This window comes from Nicotiana tomentosiformis, chromosome 11 (assembly GCF_000390325.3).
Source record: "Nicotiana tomentosiformis chromosome 11, ASM39032v3, whole genome shotgun sequence".
NCBI lineage: Eukaryota > Viridiplantae > Streptophyta > Magnoliopsida > Solanales > Solanaceae > Nicotiana > Nicotiana tomentosiformis.
In genome coordinates this window covers 102,316,293-102,341,608 of record NC_090822.1, presented here as the reverse complement: position 1 = coordinate 102,341,608, position 25,316 = coordinate 102,316,293, and positions in this window count along the sequence as shown.

The following is a 25,316-nucleotide window of genomic DNA, read 5'->3' as shown; positions in this document are numbered from 1 at the left end:
ATAGACCTCCTAGTATCAGGGCATGCAACCCAACCACTGTCACAATATGCAGTCAAGGACATATCAGAAGAAGCATAAAAAAATATTCCCAAATCAGAAATGCCCTTCAAATAACGAAGGACATGAAGAGAACCATCCATATGGGGAACTCTTGAAGACTGAAGAAACTACCTCAGGTGTTGGACTACAAAGCACAGATCAAGCTTGGTATGTGTGAGAAAATTCAGCTTGCCAATTAAACTCCTAAATTGTTCGGGTTTGGGAAGCATCTCACCAACACCGGCCTTAAGCTTTTGATTCAAGTCCAAGGGACATACAACATGGGTCATCTCAGAACAATTGTATTCTTGAAAAAGATCAGATATAAACTTGTGTTGGTGAAGAAGCAAACTAGAAGGAAAAGAAGCCACTTCAATTCCAAAAAAAATACTTGAGGTTACTCAAGTCCTTGATCTTAAATTGATCATCCAAAAAAGCCTTTTGAAGGCAAGAATCTCAGCCTCATCATCACCAGTCAAGATAATGTCATCAACATAAACAGCTAACAAGACAATAGAAGAAGCAGACTTCCTGAAAAACAAGGAGTAGTCATTAAAGAGTGTGTATATCCCCCAGAGTAAAGAGCAAGAGATAGTTTGATATACCACTGCCTAGAGGCCTGCCTTAGGCCATAGAGGGACTTCTGAAGTTTACACACTAAAGAAATAGAAGAACAGGAATCAGAACTAATAGACGTGCGCTATTGGCGGAGCTACTTCTTCTTACTGGATGCCCGGTGCCCATCAAAGCACAGACTCTACTCACCCACTACTGGACTAGTCTACGGGCTGGTGAGACTGGAACAATCACAAATACTTTTTTGATTATGGATCTACTACCAGAAATTCAATGCGTAATCTCAGCATTCAATGTGTTTTCCTGAATAATCTCGCGGGCCTATTCCATCTTAGCGTCCGTCCGCCACAACGTCTATACAAAGGATTGCGTATGGGAAAAGTCTTGTGTTCAATTCCGCGGGTGGAAGAATTTCTTTCTGCTAATGTATCGGACTGCAAATCCTGAAATGACGATTCGACCCCGTCCTTGCCCAGGAGGCAACTTCATGTATACCTCCCCATCCAAGTCACCATGCAAAAAAGCATTGTTGACATCAAGTTGGAAGAGAGACTACTGCCTCTTAACAACCAGATCCACTAAGCATTTAATAGTGGACAACACAATCACAGGGGGAAAAGGTTTCAGTGAAGTCCACCCCTTTCACTTGTGTATCCCCTCTTACTACCAACCTAGCCTTAAATCTCTCAACACTACCATCAGCCCTATATTTGATCTTGTAGACCCATTTACAACCAATGGGCTTCTTACCTCTAGGCAATTCAACAATTGCCCAAGTGTAATTGGCCTCAAATTCTTTTCTCATAGCCTCCTACCAAGCTGGAATAGAAGCAACCTGATGATAAAACTGTGACTCAATAGCAATATATTAGGAGAAGGTCGAACTACAGAGGATAAAGAACTTGAGCCATGTAAAAAAAGGGGAAGAGTACAAACAAAATCCTCAAGGTGTGCAGGAAGGTAATGAGTTCTGGAAGACTTTTTAGTGGGCTGAATAGAGGGTGGAGGTGGTATATGAGGAGGAGAGAAGGTATAGGGAGAATTGGGAAGAATTGATGATGTGACTGGATAATGGGGACAGAAGGAGGAACAGAGAAGGCATCCTCAGGAGAATCAGAAAAATCAACAGAGACATGGAGTGAAGAAGAAGGAGAGAAAGTGGAAGAAAGTGTTGAAACATCAAAAGGGAAAATATGTTAATGAAAAATGACATCTCTGGAGACAAGAACTTGTTTGGTTGAGAAGTTGAACAGCTTGTAGCCATTCTTAGCAAGAGGATATCCAAGAAAGATACACAGATCAACCCTAGGTTGGAATTTATCCTTAAGGCACTTGGGTATGGTGTGAAAGCAAAGGCTACCAAATATTCTAAGGTGAGAATAGGAAGGGGAATGGGCATAAAGTAATTCAAAAGGGGATTTGTTATGAAGCAATTTTGAAGGGAACCTGTTGATGAGGTATGTAGCAGTAAGTACACACTCCCCCCAAAACCTTATAGGCAACTTGGATTGAAAAAGTAATGCCCTAGAAGTCTCAAGTAAATACTTATACTTTCTTTCTACCACACAATTTTGTTGAGGTGTGTGTGGACAACTAGTTTGGTGTAGTATCCTATGATCTTTAAAACAATGGATGTCATAGTTGTTAAAGCCAAGTTCCAAAGCATTATCACTTCTAACACATTGAACTTTAGTGGAGAATTGAGTCTGAACCATGGCAAGAAAGGCTTGAAGTAAAGGAAAAATATTGCTTTTGGAACCCATAAGGTGTGTCCAAGTTGCTCTTGTAAAGTCATCAATTATGGTGAGGAAGTATTTAAAACCATTATATGTGGAGGTAGAATAAGGCCCCTAAGTGTCAACATGAATTAATTGGAAAGGAAGGAATGATTTTATGTTACTGTCAGGGAAAGGTAACCTTGACTGTCTAGCCATTGGACAAATAGAACAGGTAAAAGACTGTTTGGAAGAGAATTCACAAGGAACACCAGAAATATCTTTTAATCTAACAAAAGAAATGTGACCCAATCTTTGATGCCATACCACTTCCTCTTTATTAATGGAAGAATGATTTTTACAATGTAAGACAAGTGGAATGGATACAGAGGAAAAAACAGAAACATTCAATGAATATATACAATGTAAAGCTGCATTGGAAACAAAAGGTAAGCTGTCACGACCCCAATTCACCCTCCGTAGGATGTCATGATGGCACCTAGTCTCTAAGACTAGGTAAGCCTAACAAATTGCGGAATAACATAATAAGAGTCTGAAACTCAAACCTCAATAGTTGTAATAAATGAAAACTGCAAGTCAAAGAACTACAATCTCCCAAAACCTGATAGAAACAAGTCACAAGCTTCTAAGAGAAATACTAATTTCTCTATACATCAGAGTCTACTAAAATAAGGAAAACAACATGATAAGGATAGAGGGGGACTCCGAGGTCTGCGGACACTGGCAGATGTACCTTGAAGTTTCTGCACACAGGTAGCTCACTGATATCTGGGCTGGTAAAAAGTACCTAGATCTGCACAAAAAGATGTGCAGAAGCGTAGTATGAGTACACCACAGCGGTACCCAGTAAGTGCCAAGCCTAACCTCGGTAGAGTAGTGACGAGGTCAGGTCAAGCCCTACTGGAAATAATAGAAAGGTAAGACAGAGGATACAACAATATAACGTAATGAGTGAGAAGTGAACAACACAGAAAATAGAGGTGAACAATAAGGGCGCTCCCAGGGTACCGCCTCATAGTCCCAAAAGTAAATATGCAGTACATGGCGATCTCCCGAGGAACCGCCTCGTAGTCCCAAAAGTAAATATGCAGTACAAGGGATCTCCCGAGGGACCGCCTCGTAGTCCCAAAAGTAAATATGCAGTACAGAGGGATCTGCCGAGGAACCGCCTCGTAGTCCCAAAATAAATATGCAATAGATATCCAAAGGAAACAACGAATTTACAGCAAGAATCTCACATTTAAAGATTTAAATCAAATCAAATAAGCAGGTAATTCAGCTAAGCATGTTGCACATATTGCAAGTAAGAGTTAGGGCATGTAGACATGTGATACTAGACTAAACATGATCACTACATTTACTAAAGCAACTCAGTTAAAGAATTTAAAAGAAGACTACTCAGCAATAACCGATATTCCCAAATTTAGCCCGTGCACGCACTCGTCTCCTCATGTACACGGTGCTCACATATCACAAAATGCTACAATAGTATCAAATCCTAAGGGGATTTCCCCCACACAGGGTTAGATAAGCCACTTACCTCAAGCCAAGCTCAATCAGTTAATAAGAATGCCTTTCCTGCGATTTTCCAACTCCGATCAGCTCGAATCTAGTCACAATTAATTCGATTCAGTCAACACAATTTATAGAAATTAATTCCATATGAAAATATAGATTTTTCAACAAAATTCAAAATTTAACTAAAACATCGCCTATGGGGCCCACGTCTCGGAACCCAACAAAAGTTATAAAATATGAACGCCCATTCAACCACGAGTCCAACCATAGAAATTTTACCAAAATCCGACACCATCTCGACCCTTAAATCTTCAATTTAAACCAAGAAGGTTTTCTAAATCTTCCAACTTAATTCACCAATTAAATGTTAAAAACAACCATGGATTCGGGTAATTTGACCAAAATTGAGTTAAGAACACTTACCCCATTATTTTTCTTGAAAATATCCCGAATATCGCCTCTTCCCGAGCTCCAAATCGTTACAAATAGAAGTCCCATTTTCAGAACTTAAACATTATGTCCAGACCTTTCTTCTTCGCGAACGCGACATGTCTCTCGCGTTCGCGAAGCACAATTTTGTGCTGTCCAATTTTTTTCTCCGCGAACATGATCCTTGCCTCGCGAATGTGATGCTTCACTGGGCTGCTCAATCGCGAATGCGTCCTCTTCATCACGAATGCGAAGACCAATTTCCCCCAGGTCGGCTTTCCCCTTCGCGAACGCGAGGCCTCAATTGCGAACGCGTAGCTTTGTCCCCCGAACCTTCGCGAACGTGTGCCCTAGGTCGCGAACGTGGAGTGCAAAATGGGCCAGTCCAAATTTCCCCTTCCCGAATGCGTGAGTCCCTTCGCGTTCGCGAAGAATAACATCAATACCAGCAAACTAGCAGCAGCAACCCGTCCAAACTTTGTCTGAAACCACCCCGAAACACACCCGAGGCCCTAGGGACCTCAACCAAATACACCAACAGGTCCTAAAACATCATAAGAACTTAGTTAAAGCCTCAAATCACATCAAACAAACCTAAAAACACGAATCATACCCCAATTCAAGCCTAATGAAAGTAAGAAATTCCAATTTCTACAACCGATGCCGAAACCTATCAAATCAAGTCCGATTGACCTCAAATTTTGCACATAAGTCATAAAAGACATAACTGACCTGTTCCAATTTCCAGAATCAGATTCCAACCCCGATATCAAAAAGTCAACTCCCCGGTCAAACTTTTCAAAAATTAAACTTTCGCCATTTCAAGCCTAATTCCACTACAGACCTCCAAATCACAATCTCGATAGGCTCCTAAGTCCAAAATTACCCAACAGAGCTAACGAAACCATCAAAATTCAAATCCGGGGTCATTTACACATAAGTCAACATCCGGTCAACTTTTCCAAGTTAAGTTTTCAATTATGAGACTAAGTGTCTCAATTTACTCTGAAATCCTTCCGGACCCAAACCAACTAACCAGGTAAGTCATAAAACAACTATAAAGCATTAATTGAGTAGTAAATGGGGAAACGGGATTGTAATACTCAAAACGACCGGCCGGATCGTTACATTCTCCCCCTCTTAAAAAAACGTTCATCCTCGAACGAGTTTAGAATCATACCTGGAGCCTCAAATAGGTGTGGATATTTGCTTTGTATCTCCCGCTCAATCTCCCAAGTAGTGTCTCCGACTGGATGGCCTCTCCACTGCACTTTCACTTAAGCTATGTTCTTTGATCTCAGCTTTCGAACCTGCTGGTCTAAAATGGCCACCGGCCCCACATCATAAGTCAAATTACCATCCAACTGCATTGTGCTGAAATCCAAAACATGAGACGGATCTCCAATGTATGTCCGAAGCATAGATACATGAAACACTGGATGAACACCCGATAGACTAGGTGGCAAAGCAAGTTCATAATCTACCTCTCCAATATTCTCAAGTATTTCAAAAGGCCCAATATACCTAAGACTTAACTTGCCTTTCTTTCCGAACCTCAACACACCCTTCATGGGTGAAATCTTGAGCAGAACCTTCTCCCCAACCATGTAAGCAACATCACGGACCTTCCTGTCGGCATAACGCTTCTATCTAGACTGCGCCATGCAAAGACGCTCCTGAATCAATTTAACCTTCTCTAAAGCATCCTAAACTAAGTCAGTACCCAATAGCCTAGCCTCACCTGGCTCAAACCAACCCACCGGAGATTGGCACCGTCTCCCATATAAAGCCTCGTATGGAACCATCTGAATACTCGATTGATAGCTATTGTTGTAAGCAAACTCCGCAAGTGGCAAGAACTGATCCCAAGCACCCCCAAAATATATCACACACGCACGAAGCATATCCTCCACTATCTGAATAGTGCGTTCGGATTGTCCGTCCGTTTGAGGGTGAAATGCTATACTCAACTCTACCCGAGTACCCAACTCACGCTGCACGACCCTCCAGAACCGTGATGTAAACTACGTATCCCGGTCAGAGATGATAGATACCGGTACGCCATGAAGCTTGACAATCTCGCGAATATAAACCTGAGCCAGCTGCTCCGAAGAGTAAGTAGTAACCACAAGGATGAAATGAGTTGACTTGGTCAATCTATCCATAATCACCCAAACTGCATCGAACTTCCTCTGAGTCCGTGGAAGCCCAACAACGAAATCCATAGTGATCCGCTCCCATTTCTATTATGGAATCTCTAACTTCTGAAGCAATCCACCCGATCGCTGATGCTCATACTTCACTTGCTGGCAATTTAGGCACCGAGCTACATATTTCACTATGTCTTTCTTCATCCGCCTCTACCAATAGTGTTGTCTCAAGTCCTAATACATCTTTGCAATACTTAGATGAATGGAGTATTGCGAACTGTGAGCCTTCTGGAGAATCAACTCACGCAAACCATCTACATTGGGCACACATAGCCTACCCTGCATCCGTAATACACTGTCATCTCCAGTAGTGACTTCTTTGGCATCACCATGCTGAACTATGTCCTTAAGGACAAGATGGGGGTCACCATACTGACGCTCTCTAATACGATCATAAAGAGAAGACCGAGAAACCACACAATCCAAAACTCGGCTCGGCTCGGAAACATCCAATCTAAAAAACTAGTTGGCCAAGGCCTGAACATCCAAGGCTAAAGGCCTTTCTGCTACCGGTAAGTATGCTAAGCTACCCAAACTCTCCGCCTTATGACTTAAGGCATCGACCACCACATTGGCCTTCCTAGGATGATAGAGAATGGTGATATCATAATCCTTAAGCAACTCCAACCACCTCCGCTGCCGCAAATTAAGATCCTTCTGTCTAAACAGATGTTGTAGACTCCTGTGATCGGTGTAGACTTCACAATGGACATCGTACAAATAATGCTGCCAAATCTTCAAGGCATGAACAATAGCTGCTAACTCAAGGTCGTGGACCGGATAATTCTTCTCATTTACCTTTAACTGTCTGGATGCATAGGTAATCACCCTACCGCCTTGCATCAACAATGCACCGAGACCAATACGCGAAGCATCACAATACACAGTATAAGACCCTGAACCTGTAGGTAATACCAATACTCGGGTTGTAGTCAAAGCTGTCTTGACCTTTTGAAAGCTCTCCTCACATTCCTCGGTCCACCTGAACGGAGCACCCTTTTAGGTCAATTTGGTCATAGGTGAAGCAATGGAAGAGAAACCCTATACAAATCAGCGATAGTACCCTGCCAAACCAAGGAAACTCCGGATCTCCATAGCTGAGGACGGTCTGGACCAACTCTGCACTGCCTCAATCTTCTTCGAATCTACCTTGATCCCTTTGCACGAAACTATATGACCCATGAATCCCACTGAATCAAGCTAGAATTCACAGTTTGAAAATTTTGCATATAAATTATTTTCTCTCAAAGTCTGAAGCACAGTCCTCAGGTGCTGATCATGATCCTCCCGACTCTAGGAATACACCAGAATGTCGTCAATAAACACAATGATGAAAGAATCAAGATAGGGCTGAAATATACTGTTCATCAAGTGCATAAATATTGTCGGGGCATTGGTCAGCCCAAATAACATTACAAGGAACTCATAATGACCATACCGAGTCCTGAAAGCTGTCTTCGGGATATCTGGCTCCCGAATCTTCAGCCGATGATAGCCTGAATGCAAGTCGATCTTAGAGAGCACTCTGGCACCCTGAAGCTGATCAAATAGGTCATCAATACGAGGCAATGTATACCTGTTCTTCACTGTAACCTTGTTCAACTGGCGGTAATCAATACACATCCATATTGAACTATCATTTTTCTTCACAAATAAGACAAGAGCACCCCAAGGCGATACGTTGGGCCGAACAAAACCCTTATTAAGCAGCTCTTGTAACTGCTCTTTTAATTCTTTCAATTCTGCTGGGGCCATACGATATGGTGGAATATAAATGGGCTGAATGCCCGGTAACAAATCAATGCCAAAGTCAATATTCTTGTCGGGTGGCATACCTGGAAGATCTGTTGGGAATACATCGGGAAAGTCCCTTACTACCTGAACTGACTCCACGGTAGGAGTATCAACACTAACATCTCTCACATAGGCTAGATACGCATCACACCCCTTCTCAACCATTCGTTGAGCCTTAAGGAATGAAACAACCCTGCTAGGAACATAATCCAAGGTACCTATCCACTCTAGCCGCGGTAGACCTGGCATAGCCAACGTCACCACTTTCATGTGACAATCAAGGATAGCGTGATAGGGCGACAACCAGTCCATGTCCAAAATAATATCGAAATCCACCATACTGAGCAATAATAAATCAGCTCTGGTCTTAAAACCACTGATAACAATCAAACACGACCGACCGATACACGCGGTCAACAATAATAGATTTACCCACAGGTGTAGATACATAAACAGAAGAACTCAAAGAATCACGAGGTATGCCCAAATACGGGGCAAAATAAGATGACACATAAGAATAAGTGGAGCTTGGATCAAATAAGACTGATGCATCTCTATGACAGACCGAAACAATACCCATGATAACAGAATCTGATACAACTGCCTCTGTCCTAGCAGGAAGGGCATAATATATGACCTGGACTCCCCCTCTAGGGCTACCTCTACCTGTCCGAGCTCCACCTCTAGTTGGTTGTGCAGGTGGAGTGGCAACTGGTGCAGTAACCATGGCCTGAGAAGCCTGAGGGCCCTATAAAATAGGTGGGGCCTGCGAAATCTGTGGAGGTGCACCCCTCCTGAATCTAGGGCAATCCCTCACTATATAACGAGTGTCACCATACTCAAAACAAGCTCTTGGAGGACGTGACTGCTGTGACTGGCTCGAGCCTGATCGACTGGACTGACTGCTGTAAGCACCCCATATAGGAGGTACACTAGACACTGACGGTGCATAGTAGGGATCCTGGGGCCTAGGAGTGGCCAGAGTACCGCTGGCAGCTGGAAGTGCTGAATGAACAAGACGACTCCCATAACCCCTACCCTGACGACCTATAGATAGGGCAGGAGAATTGTTATACATGCCTAAATCTCGGAGTCTCTTAGCTTCCCTCTCTTCTCTCTCCCAGATTCGCATACCCTCTAATCTCCTAGCAATTGACACCATTTGCTGGTATGCAATGTCCATCTCCAACTCTTTAGCCATACTGAATCTGATACTAGGGTGGAGGCCCTCAATAAATCGGCGAACCCGCTCTTGAATAATAGCAACCAAGGCTGGTGTATGCCTAGCCAAATCATTGAATCGGACCGTATACTCTGACACGGTCATATAACCCTGGCGCATCTGCTCAAACTCTGCATCCCATATATCTCTAAGACTCTGAGGAACATATTCGCTCAAGAACATATCTGAAAACTGAGTCCAAGTGAGTGAAGCCCCTCAGCTGGACTATCCAACTCGTATGTCCGCCACCACTGATAGGCTGCTCCTCTAAGCTGGAATGCCGTGAAAGAAACCCCACTAGAATCCACAATACCCATAGTACGGAGGATACAGTGACATTCCTCAAGAAATCCCTGAGCATCTTTTGAAGCCAAACCGCTGAAAGTGGGAGGGTGATACTTCTCGTACCTCTCGAGCCTAAGCTGCTCCCCCTCCGAAACTACTACCCTAACCTCGGGCCGAACTGGGATAACTGGTTGCACTGGTATAACCTCTGAGGAATAGTCAACCTAGGCCTATGGCTCTGGGGTACGGGCGGCGGGAGTCTGTGCTCCTCCCCCGGTCTAAGACATGGCTGGATCAAGTGGAATCAACCATGCCTGAGCTAGAGTTCCAAACATGCTAAAAAACTTAGCAAGAGTCTCCTAAAGTGTAGGCGTAGTAATAGGTGTCTCAGCTGCCTGCTCTTCAACTGGAGCTACTTGTGGCTCTACTGCAGCAGCTCGTGCAGATGCTCTGGCTACACCACGTGGTCTTCCTCGGCCTCTAGCTCGGCCTCTGCCCCGGCCCCGGCCCCGGCCTCTTGCAGCTGCAACATAGGGCGTGGGTGTCTGATCATCGGACCCAGTTTTGCTTGTTCTCACCATCTGTGGGAGAATAAAAAGAAAAGAGTTTAGAATTTCGAAGTCAAAAAATGCGTACAATAAGGAATCAAAGAAGTGAACATTTTCCTAACAGCTCCATAGCCTCTCGAAGATAAGTACATGCGTCTCCGAATCGATCCGCGAGACTCTACTAAACCTGCTTGTGACTCGTAACACCTATGAACCTAGAGCTCTGATAATAACTTATCATGACCCCAATTCGCCCTCCGTAGGATGTCGTGATGGAACCTAGTCTCTAAGACTAGGTAAGCCTAACAAATTACGGAATAACATAATAAGAGTCTGAAACTCAAACCTCAATAGTTGTAATAAATGAAAAGTGTAAGTCAAAGAACTACAATCTCCCAGAACCTGGTAGAAATAAGTCACAAGCTTCTAAGAGAAATACTAATGTCTCTATACATCAGAGTCTATAAAATAAGGAAAACAAGATGATAAGGATAGAGGGGGACTCCGAGGTCTACGGACGCTGACAGATGTACCTTGAAGTTTCTACACACAGGTAGCTCACTGATATCTGGGCTGGTAAGAAGTACCTGGATCTGCATAAAAAGATGTGCAGAAGCGTAGTATGAGTATACCATAACGGTACCCAGTAAGTGCCAAGCCTAACCTCGGTAGAGTAGTGACGAGGTCAGGTCAGGCCCTACTGAAAATAATAGAAAAGTAAGATAGAAGATACAATGATATAAAGAAATGATTGAGAAGTGAACAACACAACAAATAGAGGTAAACAATAGGGGCGCTCCCGAGGTACCACCTCGTAGTCCCAAAAATAAATATGCAGTACAGGGGATCTCCCGAGGAACCGCCTCGTAGTCCCAAAAGTAAATATGCAGTACAAGGGTTCTCCCGAGGAACCGCCTCGTAGTCCCAAAAGTAAATATGTAGTACAGAGAGATCTCCCAAGGAACCGCCTCGTAGTCCCAAAATAAATATGCAATAGATATCCAAAGGAAACAACGAATTTACAGCAAGAATCTCACAGTTAAAGATTTAAATCAAATCAAGTAAGCAAATAATTCAGCTAAGCATGTTGCACATATTGCAAGTAAGAGTTAGGGCACGTAGACATGTGATACTAGACTAAACATGATCACTGCATATACTAAAGCAACTCAGTTAAAGAATTTAAAAGAAGACTACTCAGCAAGAACCGATATTTCCAAATTTAGCCTGTGTACGCATTCGTTACCTCGCGTACACGGCGCTCAGATATTTTATACATATTATTTGTATTTTTTGCCAACAGGCGTTATTACATTTGTCAACCGGTCAAATGTGTAACTAGCACTTTTTTCTTACTTTTTTTAGCCCTTTGTGTTAGAGAGCTCCAAAATTTTGTTATCAAGATTAATTGTGTTTTTTGTTTACACTTTGTAGAAGTTGACGGGGGTAGAGGAATGTGATGATGGAGATGAAGAATGCTTTAAGAGAAGGGTTATTGCCGAGGCTCACCTTGACTACATCTACACCCAACACCATAATCACCCTTGAGAGAAATTGACTACTTAATAAGCACTAGTTTTTCACTAACCCATAACTATTTCCCAGATCTTTTACAACTCCCAGACGGAAGCAGATTCAGAATTTTGACTTTATGAATTTTAAATTTTAAATTCAGACTTCACTTGTGAGATTTTACTGGGTCGTTGTTATTGTTGAATTCTGAATTCTAAAAATAATAATTTACTGGGTTGTAAATAAATAATTTTAGGATTATGTTTATGGATTTTAGTACTACTTGTTCCATCCAAGAAAATCTAGCAAGTATGCATATGCCATGGTTGTTGGTATTATGTTTAACTTTACTTGTTTCATCCAGGAAATCTGTGAAAGTACATGCCATGGTATAGCATAAATCCCTCTTTGTGGTTGTGTCTTTGGTCTTATTTTTATTATTATCTTTGATCCATGTTATTTGCCTTTTAAGATTCTTCCACACCCTTTAAAAAATACTGTAATAACCTTAATTAAGAATACATCTCAACAGAGGCGGATCTATATATGCTTGTAAAAGAGGGGTCGGACCCCGTTAACTTTGATACAAATTCTGAATATATACATATGTATAAATATGAAAAATGACCATATATTTTGCTTGAAACTATTAAGATCAAAAGTCAGATGGAAACATTGATTGAGCAGTTCGCTCGTTTTCTCTGACACCTTTAAATTCTGGGTCCACCTCTGCGACTCACCCTATTCATTGAAGAAGTAAGAGTACTATATCTGAAGTAAAAAAAAAATCAATAAATGACTTCTTATATTTTTAAAATATCAAATATTTGAAACAAATTTAATTTGCTAAAAAGACTAAACTGAAACGGAGTTAGTAGAGAACAAATGAAGAGGAAGATTAAAAAGAATGGGAAAAATTATAAGTAATTTAAAAACATTTATGGCGTGTGGTTGTTCGTTGTTAGAAACTGTGGGCAGAAGAGAAGTGTGGGATTAATTGGGGACGATAATAGTAGCATATTAGATGGCAGTATTAATTGGAAAGTAGAAACTCATAATGTATGACAAGTTCCACTACCAAAAAGAACTGTACCGAGGCATTGCCGTGCAGCAGCTAACATATGGACCATGTCTGTATATAGTAATTAAGTTTACTCAGACAGTTGAGAAGTTGCATAGAATTTGATTTGATCACAACTTTGCATAGAGCATTGGAGCAACGGTAATTAAAGTTATTCCGTGTGACCTACAGGTAATGGGTACGAGCCATGTAAACAGTAATTAATGCTTGCATTATGTTAGGCTGCCTACATCACACCATTTGGGATGCGGCCCTACTTCGGATACTGCGTGATTACGGGATATTTTGTGCACCGGACTACCCTTTTTATAAATCTGCGTAGAGTTCGTAAGTTAGCAACCACTCTTATATAAGGACGGAGCCAGAATTTAATTATGCGTTCAGAACTTGCGCTCGAAACTATAGCTTGTCTTAGTTACCGGGTTCTTGATCACGCCCAACTATGCCTTATAAAAAGGACTAAGCGATCGTTACAAATATAATCCGGTTTACAAGTCAGGAGTCGAATCCCACATAGAACTAAGGCTTAGCTACAGTTGTTAAATATTGCTAAGAAACACAAGTCCAAACAATTTTCTAATTATAAAGATTATAATCTTTATTTCTAACTAATTAACTAACAACTATTATAAAGCAATAAAATTATCAACTAACAAGGATGAAATTTGAGACAAGACTAAGGAGGTCTAGAGTTATGATTTCCCCAATTGTCGGAATCCTTCCTGCTATGCCTTTTATAATTTTTTCCTAAGTATTATCTACCAATCGTGAGTACTTTCGGTGTTGTAGCTCTCTCTCGAGCAACTACCACAATTTACTAGACGTATTCTCTCGAACTACGCTACCTAGCACTAATTCACTGCTCACTACGATCACACCAAGGTTTCGTTATCTCTTATCCCACCTTTAAACCCTCCGTATCGATCTCTCAACTACGTTAGGAGTGATGTTGTTCAACAATTACCTAAATGTGTACTCTCTCTCGAGCAATATACACACTAAATAGTCCCAATTAATTGAGAGCTTTTTAATTAACAACAATGAAAATATAGTTGAACAAGTAGAGAAAAATCAAAGGCTCAATTATATAAAAACATAACAAGAATTTATCCTACAAAAGGTTCTATCAAACCTCTAGATAACAAATTAGCTATTCATAATAGTATGCAAAACTACAATACTAGAATTCACAACCAATAATGAAAATAGGAAGAAGGAAGTGAAAAACTCATAGAAGAAATCTCTGTCTTGTTCCTGGTGTGTTCTTGCCTCCTTAGGTCGAAATCCCATCTCCAAAAATGCACCCTTTGGTTGAATCTACCCTAAAAAAGGCTCCTCCTTTGCTTGGCAGCCTTTTTCTTCTCCAAAATCATGTCCAACCCTAGAATAACTGGTTTGGGAAGTATTTATGTCAATCCCCGGTCCAAATTCGGATTTGGGTCTTTTAATCTGCGACTTTTAATTACCGTGCTATAGACCTCGCGAAGCCTGGTCTGTAGCGCGGTCGACCTGGCTATAGACCTCGCGAAGCCTGGTCTATAACACGGTCGACCAGGCTATAGACCTCGCGAAGCCTGGTCTAAAGCGCGGTCGACCTGGCTATAGACCTCGCAAAGCCTGGTCTATAGTACGGTCAACCTGGCTATAGACCTCGTAAAGCCTGGTCTGTAACACGGTTTGGGTACTTGATGCTTTTGGATCCTTTCTTGCATTTGTTATCCACGTTTTGTGTAACTTTCATTCGATGATTTATTCCGATGTTCCTACATATAAAACAACACAATTTAGCGCAATTGTCATACAATAACTCACTAAATCAACAAAATATAGGGTGAGTAATGTGCTAAAAGTATAGCATTTTGGCCTAACATCACTTTTATGCTAAAAGTATACCAATTCCTAGATCACTTTTATTCTTTTTTTAGCACATCTGAAGCACACCATACCTATGACTATAGTTGATAGCAACAATTAAACTTTAGCATATGCCTTCAAACTTTCCTTTACTTTATGCCATACTTCAAAAATTTATTCAACAAAAAAATAACATGTTTATAACAATCCTAACCTCATAAACCGACTAAATATCACAATGCATTCATGGCTCGAACACTAATCATCAATAGAGAAATCTAAGAACGTCACCTATTTCTTGCGAAATCATGTGCCCTCACAACAAGAATAAGAGAGTAAGTTGAATCCACACATTCGAATAAAATGCTCAAATATATTTTAAGGACTCACATATATCAAAGAAATCCCTCACTCTCACAAAGAAGTCACATGCATGCACAAAGTACCATAGGCTTGCCCATTATGTAAACCTCTACTAATGTAGGTTTGCTCGATCTAAAATAAATTAGGACTTTTTATGGATGTAATGTGGCCTAAGGGAAGGATAAGATATATTTTGGATTAGTGGTTCATCCTCCCAAACACTTTAACACATCACATAATAAACTTTAAGCGCAAATTCTTCAATCCACTTCAATTTTACAAACATTATCACCCCCAAAGATATTTCCTCTTTCTTTAAGCACCACATTAATTCATACACACTAGCAATGACAAGATATGATTATTTTTCTTTGCTACATATATTTTTTTTTCTTTTCAACAATGCTTTTTTTTCTACCCTTCCTGCTAGTGGTGTATTCCTTACAATACAAGTGCACCTTTCTTTCTTTTATTGGTTCCACTCAAAAGCCACCAAAGTTTCATCCTTACTTCTTTTACTGCTCATTTTATAATTAAAGTGCTTTAATAAGTAAAAGAATCAAAATAATAGTAATTAATAACAAAGGAGTATAGGTTTGTAATGTGGTTGCCAAATAAAAGTTTATAGGCTCAAAAGGGTTGACTAGGGATAAGTTTTATTATGGTAAGCATTAAGCTCAAACAAATCAAAGAAAGCCTAATATCATATTTCAAACAGAGAAAAACCTAAAATTTCGCTTCAACTCACTTGCTGGGCAAGTTTTAGACTCTATTGCAATGACACAGATGTCGCGCCCTGTTTTCTCGCAAAAACGGGCCTCGACGTGTGATAACTCTTTTAAAAGGAGGTATTAAAAGAGAAAAGTCGCCACCTAACAATTTTTAAGATGTGTTAGCCCTCTCGCCCTCTAGATTCGACCGTTTACACAATAATAATCAACATATTGGCATATTTTCTACAAGTAATGCACATAACATGGTAGTGTCCACTGGGATTGTGGAAATCCCGTCAGACTTTGGACAAGGCTTATCTTAGCGGGCTATTACGTTAACTACGTCATAACCCGTACTAGGTTTAACATGATGCATGTACATTTGATGTTGGAGTAAGATTTCTAGAATGGTCTAGACAGGTACTCTCAAGTGGATAACTTGAGAGGAAAAGGTACGAGACCGTCGACTGCACCGCTGATCGACTAGTCTACCGCAAATAAGCCTTTCCGATTTAAAAAGTGTAATTCTGGAAAAGCATGGACACTCATCAAGTTCCGCTATGTTGATAATTAGCACGAGTGAAGTATGATGTGGATCATGTTTTATGCAAAGATAATAACACATTGCCAAGTATTTGCATGATAAATATGTAAAATCAGCAAATACGGTAATAAGTTAAAATATGAAAAGCATAAGAAAGAAAGACAAAGGAAGAAGTTAGTTCGTGGAATATATGCGAGAATGTAATAAAGCAAGTAAGGGAGTAGGGATGGGAGAGGCATGATATAACAGTCAAATGAAGAGCAGTCATAGAAAATAATGGGGAAGGGATGTGCATGTTAAAACAAATTTAAACAAATAAAGGTGGAGAAGGGAAAGGATGTGCATGTTATAACAAAGAAAATAATCTACATAAGCCAAGTTCATTATGGTAAGATCCTAAGTATTTCCAAAGAAGAGTCGCCATGCTGTCACGCCCCGTTTTCTCGCGAAAGCGGGCCTCGACATGTGATAACTCTTTTAAAAGGAGGTATTAAAAGAGAAGAGTCATCACCTAACGATTTTTAAGGTGTGTTAGGGCACCTATTTGCGAATAACTCTGTTTTAACTAGTATGTCATCGAAGATCAGGTAAGGGCTCAAATTACCTCGGAGAGAAGGTGTTAGGCACTCTTCGAGGTCCAGAACTATGGGTCCCGACCGAACTTAAAAGCTATGTGGATTATGTGATTAAACTAGGCGAGCACATAAGGAAAGATATGAAAGTTGAAAGTCCTATTATAGCATAAACCAGCGTAAGGAAAAATAAACTATATGAATAATTGGTACAGATTTATGGATCACTGAAGATTACAAAAGCGTCGAACTATATTTAGTGACTCAATCCTTTAGCAAGCATGTGAGGAAAAAATGGGGGAGGGGGGAGTCCTAAGTTTTTTAGCCTAAAGGATCACCCAGTGCAACATAAATAATACTTCGCAACTCCCTTTAAGTAGGAGTTGCCCATATTATTCAGCGGGTGCAGACTATCATTTCCTGCTACCCAATTACTATATTGAAATTATTTACTTAAATGTGCTCTAATTCAATTCTAAGTCGTGCCCTATGTGTGCACTACCCGTCTCATGCCTATGGTCTAAGAGGCTTTGGACCTCTATTTGGGTGGTCCTAGACTTTACTTAGGATGCTCAAAATGATAAAACTAGCGCACATTCAAAATAACATGTAGGACTACACATAAGTACAATTAAAGGCTCAAGTTAACCTCCATACATAAACAACAAATGCACTCAGGAAGTTAGGCAGTAGACAATTTCAGATGCATTAGAGTCTTTAAGTCCTATAGGCATAGTTTCTATGTGATTCTGATTTTCAGTACTGTACAAGCAACATTGCAGCTTTAAACTAATGAATTTACAGATTAAAGGTATTACAAACCTATAGGCATGACATCTACATTGTTCGTGCGATGAGGAAGAATGGCTGTTCGAAAACTCAGGGTTTACGACACTGATTTTATAAACACGTTTTTAGGCAGGTGACAGTATCCTATAGGCACGATTTCTAACAATGGACAATTGCAATTGATTTTATAATGCTTTATCCTTAGAGACATGTCATCTAAGGCGGGGCAGTGTGGTGAAAGTAACGAAAGTAGTCGATTGATTGATTAAGGTCTTATAGACATGCTTTCTAGGTGAAAATCAACAGAACATAAGCTAGTGGAATTCTATAAGCATGGTATCTAATGAACATGAAGCAGTTATGCAAATTGAAAGAATGTTTATTTCCTATAGGCATGTTGTCTAGCAACACACAACAATAGTCATGAGAATAAATGAAGCATTTGAACTCATGCTTTGATGGTAGACGGGTAGTGTATGTGTGTATGAGTTTCCGAAAGGCATGGTTTCTACCAGTGGAAGTTAAATGGCATATACAGCAAGTCAAGTAAATCACATGAATCCTATGGGTATGTTTTTCTACCCTTGCATGCAAATAGTAGAGTATACCCGTTCCCCAATTTCACTAACACCCTCAATTATTTATTACAAAGTTATTACAGACCCAATGATGAATATAATTACAAAATTATACAAGCACTAATAGTAGGCCCACAACAGGCCCAAAAGGAAATACCTAACATTTCTTGGGCCTTTAACAACTCTCATAGCATACCTAGATTTCCAATCAGAGAACTATATTCATCAGCACAGCCCAGAATCCATAGAGGAACTCAAGCCAAACCAAACAGCCATAGATTGACTGTATTACACAGACATTGAATCATTTAAACCAACCAATTTACATATTCAGTAGATAGTAGGAAGAAAGGAACTGAGTGTTAGAGATATTCAGGTTTCAGTAGTAAAGAGAGTGGCCAAACGACCCTAAATCCTAGTGTATCAAAGTTCACAAGGGTCTCAAATGGACCTGAGCAGTGCTCACACTAGAGAGGTTAGTAGTAAGAGTCTTGGTGTCCTTGGCTTTCAGCCGGCCAAGTTCAGAATAGCACAGGTAACAAATGAGAGGGAGTGGATAATGGTTAAGGGACAGAAGTTGAGGAAATACACTTATTGTTTAGAAAGCAGACGTAGCAGAGTTGAGAACACAAAACAGTTAATCAAGAAGGTCAACAAAACTTAGATGCAGGTTCTACATTTAGCAAAAAGTAGCACATTGGCAAAAATGTATTGAAAGAGTTAGGGAGAAACTAGTTCCCTGAGATTACAAGATCAAACAGATTATCGTACTAAGGTGCATATTATCGAACATGTCTAAGTGGGGTACTAACTTGAAAGATTTCAAGCTTAAAGGTCTAAATTATGCTAAGTATCCATCCAGTATCAAAAGAAAGACATGCTAATTCATCACTAAGTAAAATAGTATCAAACATGGTATGGAAACACAAACTAAGATAACCATTCTAAAGGTTTCAAACAGTTACTAAGTATATAGGATTAAGCAAAACAAAGACATACTGTAAGACACATTAATATGGGAACATATCATAGTTGATAGAAAGGTCTTAACATAGATTAGAACACATTACATATGTAAGGTATTCATTACAGGGATTGAAAATAGAGTAGTAAAGCAAGCTCATGTCAAATAACAAATGTAGACCTTCGGGCCTCAACACAGTAGACTAATATGAACTTAAGAGTGTCTAAGTCATTCAGGTAAAACATGTTCAAATGACATATCAGAATTGGCAGTATTAGGTAAAATTAAATGCATAAAGAGGTTCAAAACAGATGCAAAACTAACAAAGTTGCATACAAGAGTAGCCCAGAATATTTTAAGCCACGGATATAATAAGTAAGCATATGCAGTTCATGAATACATAATAACAAAGTTGAAAAGGCCAAATGACTTACCGGTTAAATGGACAACAAGAAAGAACAAAATCCCATAGTATTCTGAATATCAACAAAGAATAGAAATCCATAATCTCAATGCGTCAAAGTTCCCAAGGGCTTCAAAGGAACCCCGAGCTGTGCTCGCACCAAGAAAAGATTGAAAAATTGAATCCCGGTGGCCTTGGCTTTCAGCCGGCCGAGAATCAAAGTACAGACCAAGAGAATGACAGAACAATAGCTCTAAGTTTTAGTAAAAATCTAGCGATTCCGGTCTGAATTAAAGGGGAATGGGGGGGGGATTTATATAGTAGTAGAAATTCGGTAAACAAACAAAAAAATATTGTAAAATCAATATAAATAAGGAAATAATATCATGCAGAATCAGTAAGTCAGATTAGGGAAAAATTAGGTAAACCCTAGTTGACAGAAATAGGAGATTGGCCGGAGATCTTGGCTAATCAGACCCAATATAGCCTTGCCATGATGCACATGGACGAGATTTTGTCCAGATTCAAGCGATTGAAGTTGAACGGACCCAAATCTGAGAGATAGTACTTGCCAAGTTTAAGCAAGTACTAAGTGATACCATAGCCTTGCAAGTAGTACCTAGATAACACATAAAAGGTAAGGAATTCATGGAAAGAATCCATGATTGAGACGGATTTAGAGAAAATTGAGAGGTCGGCTAGGGTTTCTGAGAAGAGGAGAAGAGTGGATTCAAATGCGGCGTCTGATAGGAAATGATAGGGTTTTGGGGCCGGTTAGGTTAATTAAAACGGGGGGAATGGCTATGGGCAAATGATCAACGACCATGATTAGAGGAGTAGCGGCCGGGTCGCGGAACGGGTTCCGACTGGGTTATAACTAAAGGGGTCATTTGGTCTTGGGCCAGGAGGTTGGGCTAAGGATACTGGGCCAATTTTGGTCCAAATATTAGTTTAAATCTGGGCTATTATCTAAATAGTTAATATTTATCAAAAATAATTTATAAAAATAATTAATAAATAAATAAGAATATTATTTATGCACTAAAATTATTAAAAATAATTACTTAGTATTATAAAAATATAAAATGCTATTTTGACACAAATAATATAAATAAAGAGCATTTATGTATGAATATGGGCTATAACTGCAAAATTGTGCAAATAGCCTTTAAAATACTAATGTAATTATATTTAAAAAATGATATAAAATACTTGAGACCTGTGTTATAGGTGCAAATAATAATTTTAGGTAACTAAGTCATCACAAAAAAATTTGGTGTAATTAATAATTATTCAAGTAATTTAAGTACATGGAAATCAATTTAAAAACTCTAAAAATTATGAAAAATTATAGAAAATGCTCGTATAGATTTGTAAACTAAATAATGATGCAAAAAATTATATTTGAAAGTATATATATTATTTGAGAAAATATGAGGGCAAAATTGGGTATCAACAGCTGCCCTTCTTTATCCGGGAATGATGAAAGAGTTATCGGCTAAAGAAAATAATGACCAATTTTGGCTGAATAGAGTGAGAAATGATGTGATTTTAAAATTTAGGGCCGAACCCTGGTTCCTGAGTTGCCTACATATCCCTGGTGTTAAGGGAATCAAGTCGTGTGTAGTTCTGGATCCAACGGTGAACGAAGCCGATGGAGTTGCTATATGAGTGGTCGTATGCTTCGGAAAGGGTTCTTTTGGGTAGGATAGTATCGGATAAGTTTATGAGGAGTCATGAATGTAAATTTGAAACGTTATTGATGTATCGTAGAGCAAATATCTGAACGCTCATAGAGCAAAAGGCGGGTAATTGATGGTGGTCGGTTATGTTTGAAACAATTGCAGGATGTGAACGGTGTGAACGGAAACCGGAGCAAAAATTGCTCCCGTTTGAAGAATGGTTACTTCCTGGATTACCTGCAAAACTTGAAACACGATGCATGCAAATATATATGGGTTATTTCAAGAATTTAAACATGGTGCAAATTCTCTTTGGACCATGAAGGTTGTCATTGGACAGTGTGGATGACTTCCTCAGACCATGATGTCCTGGGCCAGGAAGAGTATGACAAGGGATTCGCAGGCCATGAAATAATGTCCTCGGGCCATGAGGATGGTGCCTCTCGACTATGACGCCTTTGAATAATGATGTGCAATTTTGAGAGATCTTCAGGCCATGGAATGGTGTATCCAGGCTATGAGGATGATGCCTTCGGACTATGATGCCTTTGGATAAAATAGCAATGTTTCAGCCCATGAAATGCAAAGGATATGATGCTTGGGCATATGCGAAGATGCGACAAGACAAGGCTTAGTCTTGTATAAGATGAAGGTAGTGCTTAGCCCTAGGTGAACAGATGATAATGCGAGGTTTTAGATAACGTAGTGGAGATAGTTTTTGATCTTATGCAAGGACAAGGCAATGCTTAGGCTTAGGAAATTAAGGAGGCCGTGGTTAGCCTCACGCAAAAAGATGGGATAGTGCTTTATCCCATGCAGTTAGGGAGGCAATGCTTAGCCTTATGCAATTAGGGAGGCAGTGCTTAGCCTCATGCAGGGAGAAGAGACAATGCTTAGTCTCATGCAATTAGGGAGGCAGTACTTAGCCTCATGCAAGAAGAGGAGACAATGCTTAGTCTCATGCAAGGGAAGGCAATGCTTAGCCTTATGCAATTAGGAAGGCAGTGCTTAGCCTCATACAAAAGAGGAGACAATGCTTAGTCTCATGCAATTAGGGAGGCAATGCTTAGCCTCATGCATGGAGAGGAGATAGTGCTTAGTCTCGATGCAAGGAAAGCTTTATGAAATTTAGGGAGGCAATGCTTGGGCTTATGCAATTAGGGAGGTAATGCTTAGCCCCATGCAGGAGGAGGAGACAATTCTTAGTCTCATGCAGGGAAAGGCAGTGCTTAGCCTTATGCAATTAAGGAAGCAATGCTTAGACTCATGCAACGAAACGATGAGTGATAGTGAGATAGTGGAGTATTTCTTAGTTGGAGATATTCGCGCTAGATAATTTGTTGTCTTGGAGGCGGTGACTTGATGTATCTGCGGATATGTCTTATCGTGCCTGCGTCCAAAGAAAAATTGTGAGTTCTATGGGGGGAAAGGTCGGTTCATGCTTTCGTCTTCTTGCTCTGTCTTTGCTCCTGTATTGAGATCCTGTTTGAGTTGCCCTAGGCAACATCTGGCTGTTATAGAAACAAAGTTTTTGAAAAATATGCATGCATTTGCAAAAATACAGTTGTTTGAAATATAGTAGTATGTGATATCAAATAGTTTAGATGAATCTGTGACTCTGACACATTTTAGAGATATTAAGACCTCCTTGCCTTAGAACTTTGAGGTTCCCCTCAAAATTCTGCCCCAGTTTAAATGCATACTTCTGATAACACTTTTGGATGTTCTGCATATGACGAAGTTGGCTGAAATTGCGATCTTGCCTCAGTTTCTGATCATGGGGAAATGAAGATTTTATTAAGATGTGACCAAACCCACAGGTCTTCCTACATATCCCCTCTTAAACTGGAATAAGGTCAAGCGTAGTTCAGTATATTCCCCATGGCGTGATGAAGGCTGTCTTTTCAACATCATCCTCATCCCTCCAGATCTGATGGTACCCCACGAAGCAATCCACAAAGGATTGGAGTTCATATTTGGCACAGTTATCGATCAATATATGTATATTGGGCAACGGGAAATCATCTTTTGGACTTGCTCTGTTTAGATCTCGGTAATCAACACATACTATGACTTTCCCATCTTTCTTCGGAACTGCCACAATGTTGGCCAACCAAGTCGGATATTTAACCACTCTGAGAACCTTGGCTTTGATTTGCTTGGTGACCTCCTCTTTTATCTTCAAGCTCATATCTGGCTTGAATTTTTTGGGCTTCTATTTTACCGGGGGCACATGGGATCGGTAGGTATCTTGTGAGCCACTATGGACGTGCGCAAACCAGTCATATCATCGTAGGACGATGCAAAGATATCTGCATACTCTTCTAGGAATTGGACATACTCTTCCTTCTCTGATGGTGATAGATGAATGCTTATACGTATTTCTTTGACCATTTCGGAGTCCCCTAAGTTAATTGTGTCAGTCTCGTCCAAATTAGACTTAGGCTTGTTTTCAAAGTTTTCCATTTCGATGACAATTTCCTTAGGTATTATGTCGTCTTCCAGATCCTCTAAATCATAATCCTTATGTTGCGTTGCCTCATTATATGTCACAGTCGTAGGTTCATCGGGATATGTAATAATAACGTTGTAGAGAGAAAAAATGTAAATAATAACAATAAATACTAAAAATAGAAATGCATTAATAAAATTTGAAAAATGTCAACAAGTACGGCTCGATGACTCGAACAAAATACATTCAAAACAAAATACTGAAAATGTCTTAGATGCTCAAAAAATTACTTTAAAATAATTGATGCTAATTGCCAGGCTACCCAGGAACTCGACAGGCCCGGGATGTTGTAGCAGTCCAATTCGTGAGAGAAGATCCCTTTTCAATGGTCTGAATGGTAAGGTCTTCGTCCTCCTCCTTAACTATCGCACTACAATCCATGTCTTCGTCATCCAGAAACAGCTTCCTTATTCGAGCTAAGGCTTCATCTTCCTCAGACTCCCACATCATGTCAGCTTGATGAAATGTCTGGTGCAAATGCAGTACCGGTTGTTCCAGCGAATAATAAGGACCGCGCCATGGTGGCGACCAATACTGGCACTCTTTCCAAGTATATTCGTACCCAAGTCTGAATGTTGTACCATGATGCTTCGGCTGTACCGATTTGGTGATCCCTTGGAGGTTCTTGCCGAGACCCTGTCAGGTTCATACCATGTCCATAGCAGTATGCTTTCTATCTTGTTGCTCCACCATTTGTCCTTTTCAATTGCGTTGACGCGTTCAATGCGATGGTATGTTTCTCCACCTAACTTCTTCCTATTCTCGATGACCGGAACAGTCTGATTGGTATAAATCGGATTACTTCCGTCTCCGTGGATGATCACCTCTTGGTGGTTCCATTCAAACTTCATGGCCTGATGCAGAGTAGAGGCCACTGCCCCAGCGACATGTATCTAGGGTCGTCCCAACAATAGATTGTAGGTAGCAGATATATTCAGCACTCGAATGTGGCTCTTTGAGATCCATCAAACGCCTTTACATTCATGCTTCCTGATCGTATCTCGTACAGTCCTTTACCCAATCTCTTCAGAGTGGTCAGTGGACATATATTGAGACTCGAACTCCCATCTATCAGAACCTTGGTGATAAATTTATCCTCAAATTACACTGTGATATGTAGTGCCCTGTTGTGACTTAGTCCTTCTGGTGGTAGCTCCTATTCATGAAAGGTGATTTTGTGGCTTTCCAGTACCTGCCCGACCATGTTGGCCATTTTCCCACTAGTGATGTTGGTGGGTACATAGGCTTCACTCAACACCTTCATCAGGGAATTCCTGTGTGTCTTAGAGTTTTGTAGCAGTGACAAGATAGATATCTGAGCGGGAGTTTTGTTCAAATGGTCAACCACAGAGTATTCTCTTGCTTGCACTTTTCTCCAAAGGTCGTCAGGGC